This window comes from Canis lupus, chromosome 3, assembly GCF_048164855.1.
Source record: "Canis lupus baileyi chromosome 3, mCanLup2.hap1, whole genome shotgun sequence".
Lineage (NCBI taxonomy): Eukaryota > Metazoa > Chordata > Mammalia > Carnivora > Canidae > Canis > Canis lupus.
The window spans coordinates 10,064,704-10,089,719 of NC_132840.1; the positions used below are offsets into that span (position 1 = coordinate 10,064,704).

The 25,016-nt window shown below is 41.9% G+C and overlaps 1 protein-coding gene across 28 annotated transcripts in view; it reads left to right on the plus strand.

Annotated features, from left to right (window-relative positions):
• ZFHX3 (zinc finger homeobox 3) overlaps positions 1 to 25,016 on the plus strand; it is a 524,735-nt gene that overhangs the window by 77,123 nt on the left and 422,596 nt on the right. The window lies entirely within an intron of this gene.

Consider the following 25,016-nt stretch of genomic DNA (forward strand, 5'->3'; position numbering starts at 1 on the left):
TAATGTTCACACAAAGGAAAACTGAAGCCACCAGCCTGGACACATCAGACACCCTGCCTCTGTCCACAGAAAGCCACATGCGCACAAACACATGGAGACATGCAGGGACCCGGAGGTACCACCCAGACTCCCCATTGTCCTGGAGTCACCAGGAGGAGGGGACTGCATTCCCCATGACCCTTCCCAACTAGATCAAGGGTCTCCCAGGCTCTCATCAGCCCTCTTGAAATGGTGTCATTCCCCACGCCGCTCACTAACCAGCCTTAGATGCGCAAATTCCCCATCCACACCCGTCACCGAGACACAGCTCAGCAATGAGCTGCTTGGACAAGCTCAGTGGAGCCCAGATTGGTGCTCCTGCGGCTGCCGGAGAAGGGCGCTGATTCCTCTTTTCTTGAAAGAGTGACATCCGGTCAAGCCAAGAGGCCGTGAAGGAATGACTTCCGTGCCTTTTCCCAAATCTGGGGTTTTAGAATTTCAATCAGATGGGTGAGCACCACTTACTGATTCCAGGCGAGCGTCTTCTGGATGAATTTGTTTATCCGGGTCAGTGTCTACTGGTAGTATTTCAGAGCCACCACATTTGTAGACCAAATTCTTGGCCTTCTGTGGGCAGCTTGGTTAAGAGACTTAATTGCTGTCAACTTTCCACATCTGAGTTAGAGAGATGGACTGTACAAGGGGAAGAGATGGCCATCTAAATAATTGAGGTTATTATCTTTTTCTGAATTATTCAGCTAGGACCTAAATTGTCCTATAAATTCACAGAAAGGTAGGTTTTGGTTTGAATTATACAGATAATAGCCTTAATTCTTCACTTCACTCAATCCTGTAGGTCCAGTTGAAAAGTGACTCTTTCTTCCTTTGTTGAAACCGACATCATTTAGATTTTTGCATCTGCCTGTCTTCAGCTTCCTACCCTCCACCAAGTCTCTCTTCTGTCTTCTACGTGAGGCGTTTGGGCCATCCATCTTGGTTCGTGAGGTTGGCCTCTGGAGTGTGAACAGTGGGAGTGGGAGCCTAAAAATTGTTAAACTTACTAAGATGGAGAACCTCTTAAAATATATCTATTGCTTTTTCTCCTTCAGAACCCATTTCGAGACTCCCCATAATTTGCATCCCCTGCCAATCTCCCATCTCTCATCCATGATTTTTAAGATCGAAATCCCTCCCACTCTTTAATGTTGCCTGCTCACAGCAGATAGTCCCAGGCACTGTTATTTTTCTACTTGGATTCCAGCTCTAGCATCCTTGCAGGCTCTGTCCTGAGGGATGTGACCACTGACTTCGTCAAATCCAGGAGACCACTCGGAGACTCTGAGCACCACTGCTCAGATGGTCATCCTTGCCCATTGGCCTAAACAGTCGCTCCTCCGAGCACCACTGTTGACCTCCTGAGGTCCAACGCTTGACCTCATTAATACAAAAGGGGAGAAAGCTAAGTGAATGTTTTCACAGTCGCCTTTTTCTGCAGGCCACCTGGAGGTTATCAAGGCCAGAGGCTGCTTTCTAGTTCATAAACCTGTTAGGGTATTCGGAGTCATGATTCTCTTATTCAACTGTCTGTGCTTTTCCTTGGGACAACTAATCCCTCAGCGTGACTGGTGGAAGCCGCAGTATTGATTTCTGTGTCTCTCTAAACCTCAGTTGTGTTCAACGCTTGTTAGACATCTGAAGGAATATCCAGTGGGCTCTGGGGGCAATTTGAGAGCGAGGCGCAATAGGCCCGCTCTTAAGAGAAGTTTCTGTAAGGTTGCCGGGCAAGCCAATTGAATAAAATGAGAAAGAGAGGGGATGGAGAGGATGAGAGGGAAGAGAGGAGGGTAAAAAAGAGAAAGAGGAAAGAGAAAGAGAAATGAGAGAAATAGGAGGGGAGAGAGAAGAAAGGAACGAAAGGAGGGAGAAGAAAGAGAAAGGGGACTCTGTCTCCGCTAATAGGAATCTTAAAGGATTTTCATCTTTTCTGCTCCTTTCCATCACAACTCTCCCTTTGTTAATAAAAAAGCGCTTTTCATTTTCTGATCAGCTCCAAATGAAATGAGAGGGTGTCCACATGTGTGGCTGGTGCAGACGCAAGGGGAATTGCCGAGGGCGTGGCCTTGTGGCTTCTATGTAAATAGGGAGGGCGTGACCGCAGATGCACCTGCCGGTGATTTGAAGCCTGGAGAAAGGTTGATGCAAAACGCAGGGTTCTCTTCAGGGTTACCACATGCTTGAAAGATGAATGCTTCTCATAACAAGAACAACAACAAAAGCACTGGAATATGATTTCATTGCAGGAATTATAATCTCAAAGTGGAAGACTGGCTCACTGCAATAAGGCATCAGAGACTTGGCAATGATTTTCCACTGTCATTCAGTAAGAATGTCATTCGCTTCTTTAACATACCTAGGTTGTAAAGCCTCTAGGTCAGTCTAAGTTCTCAACTGGGGGCAATTTCGCACCTCCCTGCCCCTCCCTCTCCAAAGGACATTTGGCAATGTCTGGAGACATTTTCCATTGTCACGATTGGCGCATGCTACTGGCATTTAGTGGGTAGAGGCCAGGGAAGCTGTTAAACACCCTACAATGCACAGGAGAGCTCCCCCCACCCCCCACGACAAAGAATGGTGCAGTTTGAAATGCCATTACAGCCAACGTTAAGGAACCCTGCCTCAGCTCTGAAAAAAATATGATTTCCCATTTTTTTCTGCCGTATTTGCTTCCCACTTCTACCTAAGACATTTCCTCAGCCAGTAGTATATGATAGCTACCTCTAGGGAATTAAAAAAAGGAAAAAGAAAAAAGAAGGAAAGACAAAGATGCTTTTCTGTCCAGGCCACACTTATCAAACCTCTCTGGGGATAAGGCCCAGGAATCTATACTTTGAAAAGTCATCCATGTGATTCTTACAATCAGATCTGAGGATCCTAGAAAAAGATAGGTAGCCCTTTCAAGAGGCTGTCGAGTGTGAGAGCACATGTCCAGATTGCTTTTCAATCAGAAATCTATTTCCTGAGTTCTAGAATCGGAGGAAGGTTGACCAGCCTGACACAGCCCAGAACAATGCAGCTCCATCTTATGGATGCTGTAGCATTAAGTCTCATTTCTCTACCTAAGAATCATATTCTGCTCCAGCATGAGTGTTTCAGACTCTTCCCAGCATCTTGCCTTCCTGAGCTGGAAACGCCTGGACATTGGTCTGCAAAACCCGAGAACTCTTGGCCATTAGAGCCCCTGTGTGCTGGGGCCCAGAGCCACCTGCAGGCCATGCCAAGATTACCTTCATTGTCAGGGCTCTCCAGGTAGAATTTAGAGGAGTCTGTTCAAATGTTCACAAGCTATTTGGACCACATCAGACCCGGCCTCCGAAATGGCTTCCTCATGTCTTTGTCTTCTAGCGTGGGGCTTTTGGAGGGGTCCTTTGTCCTACCAAGTGGCTCTAGGAATATATTTGGGAAAGAACAATAGCAAAGGAATCATACCAAGCTCATTAACAGAAAAAAGGCAGAGCAATTCATGGTATATAATAGTCAAAATAGAGCAGAGACTTCAGATGATACCATGGATCAGTAAGATTTATAAAATCCATTTCTGCCACTGAGAGGAAGGAGAGAGAGAGAGAGATTAGGAGATTACTCCAGTTGTTAGTGATACTTGTCATAGTCCTCTGCTTGCTGGGCCTGTGGAGAGCTGACTTGGAAGCACAAAATGCTTCCCATCACTTTCCCTTTGCTTCCTTAACTCCTGTGAACCTGGTGGTCCCTAGAATGTGCACAGTGGAATACAGGGCAGCTTGCATAAATAGGGCCAAATGGTCGACCCTTGCTGGGCCAGCCTCAGTCTGCCCCTCCTAAACTGAGACGTTTTATTGGTTTCCCTCTTCATCTGCAGCATGGGCTCTTGCCCCTCCTCATTATCATTACCTTTCCGAGACTCGAGCCTGCCCCTCATCAAGATTTATATCGCCACATTCATTAGGTGATACAATACTGTCAACAGAATCAGCAGTGGCAGCAGCGGCCTCATTATCTCCGTGGTTAACCCCTGCCTCCCCAGTGCTGGGCCCTGTCAGGGATTTTAAATTCAAATTAAATTTTCATGCGGCAGCTTTGATGTTGGAGGTAGAACTGCCTAGTCAGGAGGTGGCTGGGGGAGGAGATGCTATTGTTACCTTACCTCTCCCTCTCAGGGGCTCCAAGCAGCACGTCCTCAGAAGACATTCTGGCTTTGCGAGGGACTCAACAGCACATTCTGCTGCTGGAATTTATTTTGTTTTCTGGTTGGAATAAGATATTAAGGAGGATATATCTCAGAGATCTATAGATCATACCAGATTGTCTAAGGACTGGAGTATTTGGGTCCAGGTGCTCTATGAGACCCTCGGGGCCAGCTAAGGGATCCCAGCCTGTAAAATAATAATCATCATAATTTAAATTCAGAGAGGAAATTAGTCACTTTCGAGACTTTCTGACATGAGAAAGAAATAGCACCCTTTTTTGGATCTTTATCTCCTTGTAGCTCTCTGTGGGTACCCAGATGTTGGTATGGTTCAAGATATCAAAAATACACATAGTTTTGATCTTTGTGCATGTATGCACTAAAGTTAAGTTGTCCCAGGCATACTTGAAGCACTGCAAAGTCCAGAGTTTATTTTGGGCATCGTTACAAAGTAATAAAATGAATTTTCACTCTGGAACTGGCATATGGTAGATACTTGCCAAACATTACTTTCTCCTCCACCTACTGCATCTAACCTCACACACACACACACACACACACACACACACACACACACACACACCTGCCCTCCGCCCATGCCTTTAGAGTGATGATCCTCAGTAAAAACTTGTCTGCTGGCCTGGCTTGTATCCTAATAGCATCCCAGCTGGCCATTTCAATCACATGGTAAGGCCCAGAAGCCTAAAATATACCCTGTGAGCTTTCTACCTAATTGCCCTCTATAACAATCAGCAACAGAAATGGTTGATTGAAGGAGTAGACCTAAGTAAGGTCTAATATTAATTAAGTTCTCACTATGTGCCAGGCATTATGCTAAGTGCTATCTCATCTTATTTATCCTGCCCCACAACCCCACATGGTAAAGTTATTATCACACAATTTTCAAAGGAAGGAACAGAGGCTCAGAGAGGTTCTGTAACTTGGCCAAGGTCACATAATAAAAGAAAGGTTTGGAACCTCTCCTGCCCTGTCTTCAAAGCCTATGCTCATTCTCCCTCTACTGCTTCTTGTTTCTCTCTTAAAATGAAGAGTTCACCTTGCATCAGATCCACATCTGTCCTCTTTGACTTCCGCATGCTAAAGAAAGTGAGTTGCAGCTGGAAGTCCTACCTGTAATAGTTTAGCTTTCATTTACCTCATACTACTTACTCAAGTCCCATTATACCTAAGGGTAAAAACAGGGATCATGTATATGTTATAGGCATACATATCTGTAGCAAGCCTCTCGTGTCTATGTAAGAGGACAGGATGACCAGTTGTCTCAGGAGTGGCAGTGCCTCTCCACACTCACGTGAGTTTGCCCTAGAACTAGCACCTACATTACTAAGCACTTGGGCTTTGAGACCTGAGTTTGCCTCTCCACAGCTTGCTAGCTCAGTGACCCAGGGCAAGTACTTACCCCTTCCCAACCTCAGTTCCCATATCTAAAAAAAAGGGGGGTGGGTAATAGTCCTTCCTGCTTCACATGACTATGACAAAGTTAATGAGATGGTGCATATATAAAGCATTTTGAATTGTGCACGGCCCATGGTAGATGCTCACGAGACACTTATTATCATATTACCATTTTACCATGGTTGAAATCATTAGTACTAGTATTTAGTCCTAGGCAAATCAGTGCAAAGAATCTATGCAGAACTAAGACCCAGTACGTAACAGCTTGTCTTGGATAACTGATCAAGGGCATGGATTCTATTTAGTCATCTCGTTGAATAAGGGACTGAGAAACAGAGGGGGTAGGAAGCAAGAAGGAAACCATTAACAGAATTGTTGTCTGATAAATTTGTTAGATTTTTTAATGTATGAGTCAATCCTGAACATGCTAAAAGAGTAATTTTCTAATTGTGCTGATATATATTATCTCCACATTAGAACGGCACTGTCTGTTCTCAGATATATTTGCAGAGTGAGCCCTAGAAATGCAGCTGTTTTGTGTTAATTTCCCACATCGAGGGTATAGAAGGCCCATTAAAGTTCTCTCATGCTTCCTTCCCGGACTTTATTTCCGCAATCTTCATAATTCAGTTGTAACATTGCACTTACGCATTATCATACAAGGTCTTGGCTTGTAGTGATGTTTTTAAATGAGAGAATTTGGACATTTTTATGCTTTTTCAGTTATGTCTCTTAAAATGAAATTTCATAAGCATTTAGCTGGTAATATGAACCAATTGCCTGAGTTATTTCCAAACACAGAATACAGAGGTCAGGATACTATGGTTTGAAACACACACACACACACACACACACACAGGATTGTAATGAAAGGCCTAAGACTGTGAGCCTCTCTGAGGATAATGTATGAATGGTGGCTAAACCAGGGGAGCCCATTCCGGGAGTCACAACAGTGGCTGGGACACCATTCCTGGTGTCACTGCAATAGGAAAGGGGCAACGAGCCACAGGCAGCTGCCTCACATTGTTGGGAGTGGGAGAAAGCCACTTCCTGCAAGAGGTCCCTAACAGGCAAAGGCCAGCCAGGCAGGGCTTTTGGCTCCCTCTGCCACCACCCTTCTTGCCCCTGCACCTCCTGCCCCACCACAATCCCCTGCTCTCCCAGTCCCTTGGCCAGATGTGAAAGGGCAACCACTGCCTTGTTATCCCAGGCCCCTGTCCCACCCAGTCCCACTCCACCCTTGCTCTCACTCCTTGCTCTCACTAACCCCTCATCAGCCGCTTCGCAGCAGCCTCCTGCCTCTGCCATTAACTGAAAGGCAGATGGCTTTGCTGACATCCTAAATGTTGTTACCTAGCTCTGGAAATAGAAAACGAGCAACCCTAAGGACATGGCACATTATTCTGGGGGGATTTCAAACATCACACAAAAAGGTTGTGGAATTCCAGAAAATGTGCTGAAACCCAGTCATATAGTTGGAGCTTCATTCTTAGAGCCGGCGAGAGAGGTTTAATAAGCACAGCAATTAAGCCTTCAGAAAATTCACACTTTTCTTTAGATACTTCCTGCAGACTTCTTCCTCCAGTTGATACCAAAGCCTAGACACGGGTGAGTTGTGTTTCCTAGCAATTTGCCATTCATTCTCTAGTGTAAGTGCCAGTGAGGGTACTGGACACAGAAAAAGAGAGAAGCAAAGATTTTGAGTGGTCCCCCACCTGGCTCAATCCCTAGACAGTCAAGGCTCGTTGCTCTTAGAAAAGTATGGCTGTGCGTGTTAAGACTAATATTCATCCACCAAAAAAAAAAAAAGAGAGGATCCGCACTTTTGCCTCTTCCATGGCTAACACACCTCTCCCATTTGGGTTCCTTGCTCCCAAGCCTGTTGCAAATCAGCACACTACTTAATGATCTCTTGTGTTCTCCTGTCTCCAAAAAAAGTATAGGATCCAGCCACCTACTTTCTCGTTTTAAGAATTTGGGCTGATGTTTGTAGAAAATATAAGGATGATCGACCTATCACCACTGTAGGTGGAGGGATTGCTTATCTAGGGAGAGACTTTGAGGCTCACGGTGTGGCATCCATCACTTGGGCGATTTTATCCCTTTCTGGGAAGATGTGATTCTCAACCTTATGGGCTAGGAAACTGATGTTACCCATGTTCTAGGGATAAGCCCTCCTCTTCTCAAGGACAAACACTCTTAAACAAATGTGTGAAATAAAACAAGGGCAGTTTACAATCTTACAATAAAAAATATAATCCATTATAATAAATATTCAAACACATCCAGCTGTTTTTGTCACTAAAAATAAAAGTACCTGGGAACCCAAGTCATCATCAAAATATAAATGTTTTAGGGGCACCTAGGTGGCTCAGTCAGTTTAAGCGGTTTTTTTTCTTAAGATTTTGTTTATTTATTCATGAGAGACAGAGAGAGGGAGCGAGAGAGAGAGAGAGAGAGAGAGAGAGAGAGGCAGAGACCTAGGCAGAGGGAGAAGCAGGCTCCGTGCAGGGAGCCCGATGTGGGACTCGATCCCAGGTCTCCAGGATCAGGCCCTGGGCTGAAGGCGGTGCTAAACCGCTGAGCCACCCAGGCTGCCCAAGTGTCTGACCCTTGACTTTTTAGCTCGGATCATAATCTCAGGGTCATGAGATCGAGCCCAGAGTCAGGCTCTGTCCTCAGTAGGGAGTCTGCTTGAGATTCTTTCTCCCTCTCCCCAGCCCTTTCCATGCACTCGCCCTGACTCTCTCTCTAATAAATAATCATAAATATATTTATATATTATCTATATATAAATGTGTTATTTTGTAGTAAGAGGCAGCTGTCCCAAGACCAAAATTCACAGAGTTGTAATGCTGAGCCCATTCTTATGGGAATTTCTACTTGGACAACCAAGGAATAATCCAAAGGTTTTCTAGGGAATCTTCTCACTATTGCTTTCATGTACCAATAGCAGAAAATAGAGTAGAATAAAATATGGGACATTAAAGATACTGAAATCTCATATGTACTATTTATAGTCATTCCTGGCTTTCATCTAAACTCATACTCCCCTTCCCAGAAATTTCAATGATCTCCCTGAAAATCAGTCTACCTTTACCCTGTTGGTGTTGGATCCTTACTTAAGGGTGCTATGAGTTGGTTTCAGCTTTAATAGGATTCAAAGCCTCTTTCATAACCTTGTTTCCTAAATTTCTCATCAACTGTGACTCTTGGTATTATGCAAGAGTTCTCAAAAATCCTAACCTTATAATGGTTTATCACACCTGCCTATGGCTCCTTTCTCTGCCCCATCTCCCCACCTCAAACCTGTGTTCTTCCTCTCTGAAGATTTGCCTATGACACATACCAGCTGGTTTTTAAGGCTGATGCTACCTTTGGACACAGTGTGTTATCTGTCCCTTTTTGTTACAGAATAGTAAGAATGACTTCTCTCTGGAGGCCACATGCTTCCGAGGGAGACACCATCCTTGGATCCCAGCAGTGTTGTCTTGTCTCCTAAAATTCTCAGTGAATACTCTGTCTTCCGTTTTTAAAATTCAGATCCCCTACTAAACATACCAAAAAGTCCTGACTTTCAGCCTGAGGAATACTTTCCATTTTCAACCTATTACACAGACTAAGATGTCTTGGGATCTAAGTTTTCCAGGCTCATGTAGCCAGCCCCAACCATACACAACCGTATTGGTGACCTACCAGATACCACGCTTTTCTTCTCTGTACCCCACACAGACATACACAAGCATGCAATAAAGTATCAAGAGTCAAACAATTCTGCTTAGATGCTTCAGGAAGACTTGGAAAGAACTGATGGCAACAATTGGTTTTTGATTATTGCCCAGTTCCCTCCAGAATTTAAATATTGTGAGTGAGTTCTTATTTTGGCCTCTTAGAAGTGTTCTATTAAAAATGAAGCCTGGGATGCCTGGGTGGCTCAGCAGTTGGGCATCTGCTTTCAGCTCAGGGCATGATCCTGGAGTCCTGGGATCAAGTGCCACATTGGGTTCCCTGCATGGAGCCTGCTTCTCCCTCTTGCTCTGTCTCTGCCTCTCTGTGTGTGTGTCTCTTATGAATAAATAAAATATTAAAAAAATAAAAAATAAAATAAATTAAATGAAGCCTGGCAAATCTGTAACTCTTAAATATCAGAATGTTCTAGATTTGGGCTGGATATTAAAGCTGCAGACACTTCAATGCCCCATCACGCAGGACTAGGGAAAGCTGGAACTTCTTTGCAGTCTCTGAATCCCATTATTAATAGGTCTGACAAGACCATCTCCCTCAAAAAAATTCTGCATCCCCAAGGCCACACCCTATTCTGTACTCAGTAAGGTATACTGATCACCAGATAAGGTTATTCCCTGCCCTGGTTCCACCCTTTTCTGCTGTAAACTACAGATTTCCTTTTCCTCTAGATTTACAAATGGCAATGAGCAATGCTTACTTTTGTTTTATTTTTGTTTATAATTTTCTCCTGAATCTCTACAATTATTTGTGGGCGAGTAACATATTGAACTTCAACCTGAGACTTAAAGAGCATTTCAGAACCTCCCTTGTATCAATACTTAGCAACCGCAATTCTGAGCCTGCTTACTCCTCATCAGAGGGGACATTCAGAGGACCCTATCAAGACTTTTTCTGCAAATGTAGATAAAATGTCAAACAAAGGGGAAAAGCAAGAAGCTTAACAAATGACTAGCAACTGAAAGTTCTTCCCCGAATATATGGAATGCTCAAAGCCAGCTCTAAAGCTAGCCCAGTTAATCTTGGCAAGGTCATACAGAGCTCTCATGTGGAATGATGAAAAGTATTTTCACAAAAGCATGTCAAGCTTTCTTGAAATGACCATGATGGTCTTGATAGATTCTGGTTCCAGAATGTGAACAGTCAAAAGCACATACCCAGTACTTCAGGGTCAACACACCTGGTCACCAGGTGCTCAGGACTCTTAGGGCAGCTATCCATGGGAGAGAAAGGGAGAGGTGAGGCGAACAGATGCTATCCACATTTCAGGCTTTCTAATCAGGGCCGAGCAGATGCTCTCCTGAACAACTCCATGTTGAGATGTCACTAATGTAAAAATTAGTGTTTTTCTCTTTCTGCCAGAATACAGGATTTACATGATCCCTCACACATATCCCTGGAGGACTGGGGTATAATCTCCTAACCAGCAAGGAGCCAATAAACCTTCATTCAGGGGAAAATTTAACTCTCAAAAAAATTCAGAGACCTTGCTTTCACTGGAGGCTGGCCAAACTCCTCTGCCTGTGTCAGGGAGCCCATTCTCATTTCCAGGTGTAGGTCTTTCTCACCAGCCTGTGGTCTCCTGCCTGTCCTGTGATGGAGGTCATGAGCCAGGGTTGTATGAGGCAGCCTGTGATACCAGTGAGGAGGAAAATGAGGTAGAACCCAGGTTTAGGCAAATGTATCCCAAGCAGGCATGGGATCGGAATGTTGGCAAGTGCCAACCTTGGGCACTGTCAGAGGGAGTGGACGCCCGGGAGAGCAGTTGGACTTTAGCTTAATGAACTGCATGGTAGGGCTATGGGGGTTGGTACATTGTGGCCAGAAAAATCAGCTGATCTCCTGGAGCATCTCTCTAGTGGCTTTACATCTTCCAGCCTCTCCTGGTCAACTGTGGAGGTCACTCAGCCCTGGTCAGAAAGTTCTTCTGGGGCCATTCCCACATGCCATGTTTTTTCTTCTTGCTCTTCATATTCTAGATTTCCCATTTGCTCATTCATGATGCTCTTCTGGGTTTGCTTTTTTTTTTTTTTTTAAGATTTTATTTATTTATTCATGAGAGACATACACAGAGAGAGAGAAAGAGAGGCAGAGACACAGGCAGAGGGAGAAACAAGCTCCATGCAGGGAGCCTGATGTAGGACTTGATCCCAGGACTCCAGGATCATGCCCTGGGCCGAAGGCAGACGCTTAACCACTGAGCCACCCAGGCGTCCCATGGCTTGCTTTGAATATGATTTTACTCTACTAACCAGGTGCTTAACTCTCCTCCCAAGCATATAACTAAGCCCCAAGGCCATCTAGGAACTTGGGAAAACAGAGGCTAAGAGGCTGGTGGCTCTTCGAAACCCATTTGTTGCTTCTCCCTCACCATCTACTTGATACTTACAGAGCACAGGGGTGAGGAGACTCTGAGCTAAAGCAATGGGGCAGATCCTCAGTGAAAGTTGGGGCACCACTGTGTAATGTGTAACATTAGAGAAGAAACTCAGCCTCACCATTAGGCTCATTCTCTGAGCCCCAAGCACAGCTCGCTTGTATTCTTCATGTTCCTGCCTATAACAGGGCCTTTGCATAGGCTCTTCTTTCTGGCTGGAATGCCTTTTCACCTGCTTCATGCTGACTTGTCTTTCGCATCTCAGTTTCTCCACATTTCTTAGAGAAATCTCTGACTACTCAGATGAAGTCGTCTCCTTATCAGGTTTTCATGGTGGTAAACACTCTGCATTTTATACTCACTTCATCATGTTGGTTAGAGGCTCTCTCCTTTATTTAACTATAACCTCGATGAAGGAAAGTACAGGGTCTGTTTGGGCTCATCACTAAGTCCCTCAGTTGTAGGCTCAGTACCTGATTTACAATAGGCACTCAATAAATACTTCTTGAAACTTTGTGATTTGTAGATATGAGCTTTCTTAGTTTATCCGTATGTGTCTATGTGCATATGTGACTTATACTCTAATGACTGTAGCTTCTCCTGAATAATCTTTATACTACAATTGATACTCAGAAACTACCTTTGCTCAGCAGTCCTGAACCAAAGAAGGAGCCATCCCAAAGCATCCTGTGTAATTTTGCATGGGGCCTGGTGTGGATGCCCACCCCCTCTCCCCACGCCCACCCCGCCTCCCCCACCGCAAGCCTGCCTGCAAACCCTTCTCTGTCACATTCCCTCCCTAATCTTGGTTTATGTTCACATCTTGGTTCACCTGCTAAGTTCTTTCCCTCCCAAATGGCACCTAAGTGGCTGGGTGTGTCTTTAGCCCCCATTGACCCATAGGGCTGAGACTTAGAGCATACAGGAAAGGGTGGGGCTCCCACGTGTGTGGCTAGTAGCCTGGAAATGGTGCCTGTGGTGACAGGGGCTGGCAGGTCAGCCAGGGATCTCAGTGGGGATCAGAGTGCTGCCTCAGAGCTGCAAGAACTGCTTCGTGTGCCCCATCCCTTTCTTGTTAGACATGAGTCCCTGGGGCCCATCCCATGGGGTGCCAAGCCAGGTGGTGCTTTCCTCCGCACTGAAAGCAAACAGCTGGGGTCCCCTGAAGATGTGGTTTTGAACCTCCCACTGACATTCCCACCTAAAGGGTGGTGTAATTGCTGATGAGGGAAGCCCATGCCTCGTTCTCCCCTTCACTAGGTGTAGCTGGAACAGGAGCACGCATGGAGGAGTGTTAGGGGCGTTTTAAATCACTAACCCAAGCCCCAAGCTTGATCTGTTGTTTTTGGAGGATGTTTGACCAGGCGCAGGCACCTTCCTCTTCCTCAGTCATCCAGCCCTGTAAATAGTCCATCGCATGCTGGATGGGGCCAGCCCTTGGGTGGAGGGGCCTCTCCTCATTCGGGTCTTGAGCTCCTCCACTGCACGCCTTCCCCTTTGAAGAAGCAGGTTGATTCAGTACTTTTGGGACTTGGTGACATTAATGGATCTGTTTTATGTAACACAAAGTCGTTATTAACAGCATCCTAGATCATAAAAAAGGTATAACAAGAGACAAAGAGGTTTTCTTCCCCCCTTGAAGATAATAGCAGTCAGACTGAAGAAGAGAGAGGTCATGGAGCTGCTCGCTGATTGGTGCCTTCCACCCCGCATTGACATTTCTGCAGTTTCATCAGAAATTCTAAATAATCCATGTGAAAACGGACGGTTATTTACCGAAGATATACGCACTGCATGGGCCCATAATGCACTGAAGACATAATCTTGGCTCTCAGAGCTGCCTTTTTTGTGTGTAGCTGCCGTGGTAGCAGCTGCCGCAAGCCTCAGATGAAGGGGACCTAGGCCTTGGTGGGGAAACTGAGTTAGTGGGTGACAAAGTATGGGGGTTTGATAACACGAAGCCTCAAGAAATCCATCTCTGCTGTGGACAGCAGGCGGACTAGCTAAGTAGGCACATCTGGCCAGCAGCTTTAGCCAGGACCAAGTCACAGAGCCTCCCCGCACAAGCAAGCACCTTGGTGGTTTTTCAAGCTGGTTCCCATTTTCCAAAGGTAAAGAAAAGCATCTTCCGCCCTCCGTGAAGGAGCAGACCCATGGGATTCTGTCCCTTGGGCGTTGTCATTGAAGAGCTGGAAGCGTGTATCAGCACGGAGGGCTCAGCCTCTGGGCTCGTTTTTCCCTTCCATGCTAATAGGAAGGATCTAGAAACAGAATCACATGGAGGGGTGCTGAATCCCACTTCCATCTGGGGCCAGGAGCTCTGATTCCCTGGTTGGATTCACATTGGGTGCTTTCAGAGCCTGCTCCTCTGTCTCCTTCCGATCCGCCCACCCGCAGCACCATGGTGGCTGGCCTTCTCCCCTGTCCCTCTGCGGGATGGCAGGCAGGAGATGTGGGCAGCTCGGCTGAGGAAGAGCCAGCCCCCCTTGCTCCTCCTGGGCTCCCCTCTGAGACAGAACATCTGAGAGCAAACAGACAGGGTCAGAGGATTAATGGGGACACAGGCATTGCATCCCTGCTGGCCCAGGTGCTCAGTGCAATGTTCTCAATCCTGTGTGTGAGGGGACAGCAATGGGGACAGCGCAGCAGGACCCCGCTGAGCAAGGCTCCTGGGGAATGTGAATGTAGATGTTTGTTTTCCCAGGGTTTGAATAAGCCTGATGCTGGGGGGTGCTTGCTCTTTCTCTCACCTCTCTCTCCTTCCTAGCCCCCTCTCTCCCCTCCTCTCTCTCTCTTATACACACACACACACACACACACACTTGCACACTTCTGCACCCACACACGGACATTTCAAGGTGATGGGGGTTTGGGCCACTCCTCCTGTATATCAGCTGCACCACTTGAGTTCAGATTCAGCTTTTATCCTCTGAGTCACAGCTTGGTAAATCTGGGGAACATACTTCACAGGGGTTCCTGCAGCCATTTCCCAAATTTGTTGCAGCTTGATCTATAGGGTTCTGAATTGCTGCTTTTCATGAGGTTACTTCAGGAGGAGAGGGAGAAGGTGTGTGTGTGTGCATGCGTGTGCACACATGTGAGAGACAGACAGACCACGGGAGCTGCAAAGGGAAGGATTGGTTGGCTCAGTCTAAAGCATTTGTATGGTAGTGCCTTCCAGAAATGTTTGCGCATGACAGACTGTCCCAGATCCAGCCGGGCAGAGGCAGTTTCCAGCACATATTATGAATTCCAAAATGTATAATAAATACACATTTTACAAAAGCAGTATGTGTTTTAAAATATAATATATGCAAACAATCTTATAAATCACTAGGCTTGACACTAGTCAGCCGAAGAGGTTTCTGGGGAAATGGTGTTGTGTGTGTGCGTGTGTTTTTAATAATGTAAAAATATGTGTAATATGTTTGAAAAACAACAGCCAAAAACCCCTTCTACCTGCCAACTCTACAGTACTTATTTCCCAGGAGCCTGCTGTATCCTAGACTCTCAGGAAAATAAGTGGGGGGTTTAAATAAAAAGTATAAATATAAATAAAACAAGAAAGCTCCACCCAACTCAGGATATATTTTCCTGATGGACTTGAGCAGCCCAGGCTTCATATGTCAAAAAAACAAGCACTTTGTGATCCTGATGCAAAGGTTTCTGTAACATTATTGCATGAGGTGGAGGCACAGATAGCAAGAGGAGAGTTTGTTGAAGCCCCCACTCTGACATACCCCATGGAGCCTTACGCTGTCATGGTGTGTTAAGGGCTAAATGTCAACCCAGACTATGGATTTTTGTGCCCTTTGTCGGCTAGAGACACCCTTTGGATTTTTTTCAGGCCCATTTCTAGTATTTAATGGTTTAATGGAGCTCTCCTGGTGTTAAGTAGCAATGGTCACAGTGGGATTTCTGGCTCTCACAATTACTCTCCACTGGATCTCCTTAATCTCTTCAAGTAGCTACGTGGGTCTCCTCTCCTTGTGGGTACTGCCTCACAGGGCATCAGCATCCGGGCCCTAAGCCAGGGTGGGTGGGCAAGCAGTGAACTTCACGTGCTTCTCCGATCTGCCTCCATCTCCACAAACCCGACCGACCAAAACTGACAGAAGGGACAAAATTTCTTAAGTGTAACAGCCAAATTTCTAGCACAAAAATGAGACAAGTGCTCAGACCAGGCGAAGCATATTTATGAAGAAAAATTCAATTGTAACGTGCACACTGGGGAAAAAAAGAATATATGTGTTTATTTAGACAAAATGATATTTATTCCAGTGTTGTTTATAATACTGCAAAAACAGAAGCAAAGTAAATTTCCAACCATGTGAGTTCTTTAAATAAATGATGGTACATATGTGCAGGGGAATACTTTGCTACCATTACAAAAAGAACATTTAGAGTCTTGGAAAAGTTTCATGATATAATAGGAAATGCAAAAGGCAGGTTACAAAACAGATCCATTTAAGAGCACTCTGTGTTCTACCACGTATGTTCTTACCATCATGTAGTACTTTTTTTTTTTTTCATCATGTAGTACTTTTTGAAGGCTATGGACAGAGTGCTAGATAGTCACTATGAGCCCTTTTTAATATTTTCATATATGATAATATAAAATTATACATTTAGTCTATATTAATACCCAATATAGATTTACATTTGTAGAAACATATTTGGAAGAACGTACCTGAGAATGTTAATACTAGTTATCTCCAGAGGAGGCATTTGATATCATTTCTTCTTTCTTCTCTTTTCCTAATCTGTATTTGTTTCTGCAGCGAATAAAAACTGTTTTTAATAGGAATAAAAGATATATTTTATTTTATTTTATTTTTTATTTTTTTAAAGATTTTATTTACTTATTCATGAGAGACACAGAGAGAGAGAGAGAGAGAGAGGCCGAGGGAGAAGCAGGCTCCATGCAGGGAGCCCGACGTGGGACTCAGTCCTAGAACTCTGGGATCACACCCTGGGCCGAAGGCAGGCACTCAACTGCTGAGCCACTCAGGCATCCCAAAAGATGTATTTTAAAGAGCATTTTGGTGGCCTAGGAAAATAAGCCAAGGGTTAAACGTATAAAGTCTATACATATAAAGTAGAAATCTAGCAGTAGAAGCCTGAGTCAGCCAGTGTCATTGCAGAACACCTCTGACCCCATGCTCCTTTAGGAAAGTCGCACTGGTGGCTCCCTTGTTTGCTTCGTTCTGGGCCCCCATTAGTGGGCAGTCACCCCAGGACCAAGGCTGTAGAGCTACAGGGAGAAGTTAGCATCAGGTTCCAAACTTTAAGTCTTTCACATTGGCAATTGGAAATGGGCTCTGGCCAGAAGTGACCCAAATGACCCTTTTACTCTTGGCCTTGAAATACTTATCAGTAAAGGGGATGGGACTCAACGCATAGAATCCATCATAGCTCTTCTTCACTCCCTCCTTGCTGGATGGTCTTTGATCTGTTCACTCACTCCAAACCAGGAACTTATACCACATTGCAGTACAGGCATATAAAATAGGTAGAGTGCCCTCAAGGAAGCAATGCCAAAGAAAGCATAAGAATAATGTTGGTAAAGAGTTATCCTAAACCAGGTGTCTGAAAAGTTTTATTGGAACACAGCAACACTCATTGGTTTATCTATTGTCTATGGCTGCTTTTAGGCTACAGTACAGAATTGAGTAGATGACCTATGGCCCACAAAGCCAAAATTATTTTCTATATGGCCCTTTACAGAGAAAGTTTTACTTAATGTTTCATTATGTATTTGGAGGTTTTTGTCTGTCTCCTCTGTCTAAGATGTAGTGTCTGTGACAGCAGGGAATTTGTTTTCCCCCATGGTTCTCTCCCTAGCATAAAGAATAGTGCCTTACACATATTAGATACTCAATAAATCAACATCAAATGAATGAAATTTAGCATAAAAATGACAAATGAGGGACTTAATCTGGAGAAAAACAGAAGCCAGGGAAAAGAGGACCATACTATGCAGTTGTATCATGCTGTTAAAAAAATGTAATACAAACATATTTTTAAGGGAGACCAGGAAAAGAAAGAGACCACAAAGTTAAAGAAATTGAGGGGAAAAAACACTATTATGGAGCTCATAGATAAATTAGGATAGCAAAGACTAAAATATTGCTAACTAAAATAAAATTCTGATATAAAGAATGCTTAAATTAATCATGGTGAGTACAGAAGAAAAAAATAAATTGTCATCAGTGTGCAGTCTGAAAGTGATTCAACATAAAGATGTTCCTCAAATAGAGAGCCCACAAATGAAATTTCTTTCAAAGATAGAGTGACCAAGAGAGCTCTCTAAAATGAGAGAATAAGGATATTGCAAAGAGAAAATAAATTCATTACAGACTGGTAGAGAAATAACCCTAACTATATTCTGGTTAAAATTTTTAACCTTAAGAACGAAGAAAAACTATCCAACTTTTTCTCAAATCTAAAATACAAGTCTCCACCAAAGAGGATGTAGTAGAATCTGACAACCTTTTGCCCTTGCCAAAGCAACACCCATTAACAGAGATGGGGAATAATGTCTATTAAATACTGGAGGAACCAGTATGATTCCAGGATGGGGAAAAAAAATAGAAGGTAAAAGTTTATCTAGTTTACCAACATATCTAGAAAAATAAAAGATGCAGACAATCCATAGACTTCAGAAATTTTCTTTAGGTTTGCAATTAGGTTTTTTCATATTGTGTTTCATTTTGGCCTATCTGCTAAATTTATTTGAGGCATCATTGTGTTGGGAGTCCAGTGGATTCTCATTTGATTGTCTCTAAAGCTGGCTTCTCCAAAGTACAGCCCTAAATCTGGCCAGCTAATCAGGTAGGCTGCCTCTCCAATTCCCCAATGTCCTGCTATTAATTTTGTCTGATTAGTGTGCTCCACTAAGCCTTTGTAACATGTATAATTATTATTAGCAGATTATAGGAGCATTTTAGATACTTTTTAATTACTTGCAGTATCTTATTTTTGGAGCTGGTGATTGCTCCTTTGGATCTACCCCTGGACTCTGTTCTGAGAGGAGCAGGGTTAATATTTCATGCAATCTCCTTTAAGCTTCAGCTATATGTCCTTATGCCTTGAGCCTGTTCTGCTGAGAAATGACTTCCATTACCTGCCAAGTTTCTAACTACAAGGAATAATGCCATTGTTAAGAAGATCCAAAAACCACATGAATGAAAAGATCTGACTGCCTTTACTACATTTTGTAAGACCTTGAATGGTGTAGCAACAAAAGAATTACTCGGTATTGATATTTTAGAGAGTTCAGTTGCAATTTCCACTGGGATCCTCATTACCTTTGTCCTGAAATCATCTTCCCAATGTAAGACACAATGTTCCATTGCATATGAGCTCTTCCTTTCCTTCCTTGTAACTATAACATAGTATATATCACTTTCAAATCACTAATATGTGATAAACTATAAATACATTGCATACTGCTGACTCCAAGTAGAATAAAATACCCAATAGGCTTATTTATGGCAGATATATGCATCTTTTTTGATGGATAACAAGAACATGATCACTCTCTGGTACTCAGTTCTCTGAAAACTTCTTGAAGGGAAAAGCCAATACTGTTGACTGGTTCTTTGGGGTTACAGTTCCTGTCCTAGTTTAAAATTTGTGCAAAATAAATTAACTGTAAGGTGGGCAAAAAAAATATGTAGGATAAAATGACTTGCATCTTAATTTGCAAAGATTAGGAATGGGCTCTATAGACAGGAAGATTAAGACTACAAGAGAAGTTGTATTAGAATCAACTGAGAAAGTAGGAAGAAACAGCAGAGAGATGAAAATTCTTTGAAGCTGCCCTCTGGAGCAAGCAATCACCACTTTCTTCCTCCATCAGAATGATGATTATGCCAAAAAATCGCCTGCTGGGATTGCCTTAGTATTTTGGCTGTCTGGGACTATAATTACAATGTGGTAACAATGAAGTTGCATGACAGGAGACTTCCAATGACAATACATACCTTATGTTAACTGAGTAGATATTAAGATGTGTATTTTTACCTTGATTCAGTTTGAGAAACTTCTTCCTTGGGTTTAAATGATCATTTATCAAATGAATGGAAAAGAAACAAAAAAGCGCCCAAGAGTATTTCCTTTTGGACATAAAAATTGAAAAGACACATCTCTCTTTCTACCAATGCATGGAAGATGAATTAAAGTAGAATGAATCAGAAAAATCTTCAGTGATGGCTCTCCCAGCTTTTATTAGGTACATTGGTGTCCTACAAACAGAAATGCTTTCATTGGTGACAACTACAAAGTGAATAAAGTCATGAAAATTTAATTTATTCTACAATTTGGGGAGTTATTCTCCTCTATAAATGGTGGGCCCTAAGGAAAATGCTATCGTACTTTTGGATTTTAATAAAGATTTCATGCACCCAGTAAGAATGACAAATAGGATGCCACCTAGAGCTAAAAGCCACAGAGAGTGGCCTTGCTCTGGGACTCTGGAGGCACGGTGCTGCCCTTGAGAATGATTCATCATCTTAGGCAGGGTTGATATTAAGTAAATCTGGGGTGACTTTCAGTTCATTCTGAAAATTAAATATTTTCATTAGACGGAAAACAAGGACATGAACATGCAGTTTGTCAGCCCTGAGATTTACCATGATTAAAATGCTGCAATCGTACCCACAATGCTTCTTCTAAGTCACCTTAACAAGTATTTGTCAAACCCTTAGCAAGTTCTTTAGAGGGGAAAAAAAGGGTGAGACTTAATCACTTAAAGATCCAGCTTATGTTTAATGAAAACAATTCAGGATACCAAAAAAATACATATATAATTTCACCAATTTCTCAGTTTCTACAAAATCTTTGTAGATTTGAGAGAAACTTAGTGTTTTGTTCATATTTGACCTAATCATCAGAAGTTCCTCCTACACTTTGGATGATAGAAAGGACTGACTTTTCAGTTGTTGTTGTTGTTTTTTAAGATTTATTTATTTATTCATGAGAGACAGACAGATGCAGAGAGATAGGCAGAGGGAGAAGCAGGCTCTGGGGAGCCTGTGGGGAGCCCAATGTGAGACTCGATCCCAGGACACCAGGACCATGACCTGAGCCAAAGGCTCAACCACTGAGCCACCCAGGTGCCCCAACTTTTAAGTTTCTGAAGAGCTTTGATTTAGCTCATATGATGGAATGTTTGTGCTTACTCCAAAACATGCTTTCTCCCTATGGAAACAAAAACGCCCCTCATTCCTGGAAAATTTGGCTTAAGTGGTTACCCTGTCAGGCTGCTATTACAATACTTTTGAACAAAATAAACAACCAGAACAGAATTTATGACAAGATGGTTTTATATTTGAGAGCCAAAGAAATAAGGGAGGGGTATAATTTCCTCACATTTTATGGATTTCAATATTATGCAAACCTATACCATGTAAGTAATAATATGTAAGAAATACAGCCATTGGAAAACAATGACTACTCCAATGCCTAATCAAACAGCTTCCTAAATCAAACAGCACGACCAACTATGAGAGAGAGAATCCGTATTCTTCAGTCCACCATGTTAAGAAAAAAAGAGCATTAAAAAGTGAGACATGAAGTATCATCATCCAATAAGACCTCAATACTATCCTTCCCTGTCCCTCTTCATCACTCTTTATTGCTGCTGACTTTAGAGTAGAGCAAAAAAATGGTATCTGTAGGTTGAATTCTTCAAAAGTCTCAGTATATTGCTAAGCAAATGAGAAGTTTAATTTATTGACATATTTTACTTCTTTTCTTGTCCTTTTTTTCCTTCTTTTTTTTGCTTACTGATTTGATAAAGAAAATAAATAAAACTCAAAAACTCCCAAATATTAGGAATGGAAAAGGGATGGTAAGTACAGACAGATTGAAAACTTTAATAGTTATAATTTTATGTCAATCACTTTGAAACATACAAAAAACCTTTAAAGTCATCAAGAGACAAATATAAAGCACATAATCTCCAGAGGGAACAGAAATAATAGCAATTTAAAAATTGAATATATAAACAAATTTCCCACCAAAGAAGACAGTGAATTCAGAAACTTTTAACCTCTCGGAATGGCTAAAATTAACAACACAAAAACAACAGATATTGGCGAGGATACAGAGAAAGGGAAAGCCTCTTGCCCCCTTGATAGAAATACAAACTGGTGCAGCCACTGGGATAAACAGTATGGAGGTTCCTCAAAAAGTTAAAAATAGAACTACCCTATGACTCAGCAATTGCACTACTAGGTATTTATCCAAAGGATACAAAAATACAGATTCAAAAGGATACATGCACCCCAATGTTTATAGCAGCATTATCAACAACAACCAAACTATGGAAAGAGCTCAAATGTCCATCAACTGATAAATGGATAAAGAAGATGTGCTATATCATATATATATATATTGGAATAATACTCAGCCATCAAAAAGAATGAAATCTTGCCATTTGCAATAACAGATGGAGCTAGAATGGATGTATTATCCTAGACAAAATCAGTCCAAGAAAGCCAAATACCATATGATTTCACTCATGTGGAATTTAAGAAACAAAATAGAAGAACATATGGGAGAGGAAAAAGAGAGAGAAGGAAGCAAAGCATAAGAGACTCCTAACTACAGAGAACAAACTGAGGGTTGATGGAGGGAGGTGGTTGGAGGATGGGCTAGCTGAGTGATGGGTAGTAAGGAGGGCACTTGTTATGATGAACACTGGGATTTGTAGATAAGCAATGAACCACTGAATTCTACTCCTGAAACCAATATTATACTATATGTTAACTAAACAAAATACTATTTAAATAAAATTTGTAAAAAAAGAAAGAAAAGAAAGTTTTACAAATCTGTGCCAAACTTTAAGAAACTGAAAAATCCCTAACTTAATCTATTTCAGGGAATTTTTTTAAAAGAGGAATGTTGCCCAATTTATATTACGAGGCTAGTATAATCCCCAATTCTGGGAAAACCAAAACAAGAAAAGAAAATTAGAAATCAAACTCATCTGTGAACCTAGATGCAAAAGTCCTAAATAAGCAAACAAATAAACAAAAAACTAACAAATCTAATTTTGCAGTTTATAAAATATAAAAATTCATATCAATAAAGAAGAGTTAATTTCAGGAATGTAACATGGTTCAAACTCAGGAAAACAAATTATACAAGCTACCATATTACCAGATGAAAGGAATAACATCATATGATCACTTCAACTGATAGAGAAAATCATCAAACTAAATAAATTTATGTACAATATAAAAATTCTTAGAAACCTAGTCATAAGAAAGTTTTGAACCCAATAAAGGGTATCTACCAAAAAGATGCAGCAAATATCATACTTAATAGTATCCCCACTCATGTCATTATACTTGGAGACCATAGAGGAAATTAAGAAAATAATATTGGTAGTTATTTAAATAAATATATATAGATGCTGGCTAGTAATTATTGTGAGTATGTATGTATATTCACATATATATATGTATATGTATACATATGCCTATACTGGCTAGGATATTGCAGGGAGGAGGTAGGGAAGAGTGATGGAGTGATTTATCACTATCAGATTATCAAAACAAAATAAGAAGCAACAATAATTAAGCCAATTTGATGTTGGTAAAGAAATTTCTGGAATCCAGAAATAGACCTAAGTATGAAGTAAAGATAGGATATCAAGTCAGTAGAGAATAGACAAATGTTGATAAATAATGTGGAATACCTGACTAGTCATTTGAGGAGAAAAGAAGTGACATCAATAAACCCAATAAATTCCAAATCAATCAAAGGCTTTAAAGTGACTAATAAAAGCATAAAAGTTGTAGAAGATGGCATAGGTGAACTTACTGTCCTGAAGTGGGAACACTTTCTAAGAAGAAGATAAAAAACCAGAAGCCCTCAAGGAAAAGATGATAAATTGGCTATATGAACCCAAAACGAGAAGCTGAACCCAATGCAAAAATAAGCAATGAAGAAACATCAATGTGATAGTAAAAGTCAACTATCAAATTTGCAAAAATGCAGCAGTTTGGGAATAAACCACCATTCTTTGTAGGAATCTAAATTTGTGTAACTATCTGGAGAGCAACTTGGCAAAAACTATAAAAAATTTAAATATGTATTACTTTATATAATATTCTGCTCACAGGAATTTGCAGATATGCCTCAAAAGTACACCAAAATGTATATACAGACATACTCATTGAAGCATTATGTTCAACTAGGGAGAAAAAACACTCAATATTTAGCAAATGGGGGTATTGATTAAAATAAGGCTTGTAGGTATAACCTATGATGGAATACTATGTGGCCTTTAAAAAGAAGGGGACAGATCTGAATAGACTGATATGGAAACATTCCTAAAATATACCATCAAGTGAAAAATACAAAGTACAGACAAACATGGGTTAGTAGGAGTCTACTGAGGTAAAAAAAAAAAAAGGATTATATATATTATGGTTTTTTTAAGATTTTATTCATCTATTCATGAGATACACAGAGCAAGAGGCAGACAGACATAGGCAGAGGGAGAAGCAGGCTCCCCACAGGGAGCCCGATGTGGAACTTGAGCCCCAAACCCGGAATCACACCCTGAGCTGAAGGTAGACAATCAACCACTGAGCCACCCAGGGATCCCCCCGCCTTTTTTTAAATTATATATTGTATTATGTATACTTTACGTATAAAGTTTTATTATATACATGTGGAAAATGTTTCTGAAAAGATAAATGGAAGTGGCCTGCTGGGGAGAGTGAGGACTTAGTTGTTGTTTATGTCTTCCTAGTTTTAAGTTGAATTTTCTAACCACGTGGATAAAATACTTCTAATTTTCATATCTGACAGGGGTTATTCAGATAGTAGTTGTATGGACCATTTATATTCTTCAGATTTTAAAATTTTTTTTATTTAAGTAATCTATAACCATTATATGCCTTGCTCTCTTCACTACCTCCTTGTAGTGGGTAAACATCAAGAATATGACTAAGAGAGAGTTAGGATACCCTTTCCAGTTAATCTCACGGGGGCTGATCCAGTACAGCAGGAATAGGATTGTGTTCTAATGGGATTTTTACCCCCTGGGGGTCAAAAGTATAACAAATATTGATTTAATATTTTGGCAATACACCAATAATACTGATAATATTGATAGTTCTAAAAGCCACATTTCTTCTACTTTCCCCAAACTGTTAGAAATGGCATTGAGCTTACTGAGGGCAGCGACTGTGTTCTGTTTGTTTTATGTCCTCCCTCAGACTTGAGCACAGTGCTTAGGACAAAGCAGATGCTCAG